Source organism: Chenopodium album, chromosome 13 (genome assembly GCF_948465745.1).
Source record: "Chenopodium album chromosome 13, dcCheAlbu1.1, whole genome shotgun sequence".
Taxonomy (NCBI): Eukaryota; Viridiplantae; Streptophyta; class Magnoliopsida; order Caryophyllales; family Amaranthaceae; genus Chenopodium; species Chenopodium album.
Genome location: NC_137846.1, coordinates 45447783 through 45450312, shown reverse-complemented (window position 1 = coordinate 45450312; position 2530 = coordinate 45447783).

The window sequence follows — 2530 nt, the reverse complement described above, 5'->3', positions numbered from 1 at the left end:
TATATGGTCATGTATCTGTGCAGTGTGTGATAGTGACACTAAAGCTAGGCCACAAGAGCTAAGTGTGTGGAAAGATGTTATTTAGAAGAGTCAAATGGTGGCGACTCTTAGGCTAGGTAAGCTAATGATATAGGGATCAAGCCCCCAAGTCTAGCTCTAAGGGATGAGAATAGGGAATCCCTTGATATGATCATGGTGCAAGTGTGTGAATGTGAATATGAATGCATGTTTATTACGGCCGCACCTCGATGTGAGGTTGCCTACGTATCTGTTAGGAATCAGGCCGAACGTAGCTCTGGCCGAACCTCGCACAAGTATGTGTATACCTCAAAAAGGTCTTTTTAAGGGTTGTAACGTGGTTAGGCTAAAGGTTATAGAAAAAAGGGATAAAGGCTCAAGACCCTAGATAAGCCCCCAAGGTGTGCAACCTTGCTTTTGAATGTTTGTATTTTCATGCTTGAGGTTTTCTACTCTTTTTTTAGCTCTTTCTTTTGCTTTAGCATTTATTTCATTTTTATAAGTGTGAGCAATCTCGATCATGCGGTCTATCACTCACTTGGCATTCATGTTTCTCAGGCACGGTACCGAGCACTCGATAAGAGACGCAATCTGAGACGTGTTCATATCGAAGGCATTTTCATATCAAAGACATTGGAACACTTGCCTTTTTGTACACTTTTATTTATTTTTTGCTATTTTTGCTATTTTAATCTTTTGAATTTGCTCAAGCTTTCTTTAGAATTGCAAAAGTTGCACACCATCCCATCCCAAGGATAGATAGATGCAGGTTGAAAAAAGAAAGGACTATCGTTAGACGAGGATCAAAGTGGTTTATGAAGAAAGGATTGAATATTTGAAAGGTGAAAGGAGATATGATGTGGCTACAAGGGTTGCCTTAAATCATTGGTATACCTTGTGCTTAGTTTGACATGGATTTTTTTTTCTTTTTAATGCAATATAATGAAATGATCATATGTAAGGAAATAAATGCTCATTTTTATTAAAAGAAAATATATAAGGAATCTACAAAAATAATCTAAGGGAAAAGGAAGATGCCTATGCTAGACTTATTGTGGAAAGGAAAAAAAAAGAAAAAGAAATAGAAAAAGAGGTCACGAAATCTTGTCGTTGAAGCTCGCCTCTTGTCTTGTGTTGTTTCATCATTACCCTCATTTTTTTGTTTGTCAATCATATGACTCAAACCCGATTCAACACACATGGATGGAAGAAGTGAAGAAGGATCGGAATAGAGTGTGAAGAAAAGTGAGGTAGATGGAGGGATATGAAGAATTAGGAATAAAATGTACCCCCAACTTAAACGACGGAAAAGACCGACTCATGCATGAACCTAAGACATGGCCATGGTGACATATACTCAAAGTGTGTGCTAAGACTAGTGAGTGTAGATGGTGCGTTAAGACTCGTGGCATGACCATGTGGCTAGACTATGTGACTAGACTCGATTAAAGACTAAGTTAAGACCTCACGTATATGCATTAAACTTGACAGACTGTGGTATTTTAGTCATAACTTTTTATCTGTGACTCTGATTTGGATGAAACCAACGCCAAATTAAAGATAAAACTCGGGGCTACAGATCCATAGGCTGTACGACTCGTAACTCTTCCTAGAACTCCGGCTATGACCAAAACAAGTTGACGCTTGTGCAGTATACGGGAATAAAAATCCGGGTTGACTTAAAGGAACTATGACTCGATTTTATGTTTATTTATTAGCTCAAATTAATTAATTAATTCATTAAACTAAGTCCTTTAGTCATTAATCAGTTTATTTAGTCTTAACACAAGTCAAACAAACGGTTAGGAAAAATCACATAGAGTATGCACAATAAATAATGCATAATTAGTCAAGTACGTACAATATGATGCAATGAGTTTGCAACCTAACCATGGCTCTAGCTCTCTAAAGTTCGGGATATGGTTTAGTCAAAGAGGGACCATGGTTAATTGTCTGGATGCACCGTGCAGAAGCCTAACCGTGAAGGGTTGGCGCGAGTGGATGGGACACCGCGAGTTTAGAAAAACTCGCTTCCATGGTTTGGTGAATTCAATATTCTCGGATGTACCCTTTGTTGCACGGAGCGTTCAATCGGGTAGATGGAGCATGAATTCCCAGAGGGTTATGTCCATATGTAGAACACATATGGGTTTCAGAAAAGTGAGAAAAAAAATTCAATCAGGAAGTAGGATCGAGCAAACAATACGAAAAACCGGTCAAAATTAGAACGCATATTTCTGGCTTGGTATTGGGGGAAATTGGCGCCAACAAACAGAGACTGGCTCCAGTTTTTACTGTAGCGCCTGACGCCAATACTGGCGTCTGGCGCTACAATTAAAATACTAGCGCAAAGCTCTGGCCCTTGACGCTACTTCCCACATGCCTCAGCAACTTTCTGTGCTCGATAAAATTTTCCAGTTTAGCGCGGTGTTATTTCAGTCCTAGTTGTGAAAGATATTTCTCAAATTTCCTACGTGTAAAATCTTATGTTTTTAACTCATTACGGATGGTC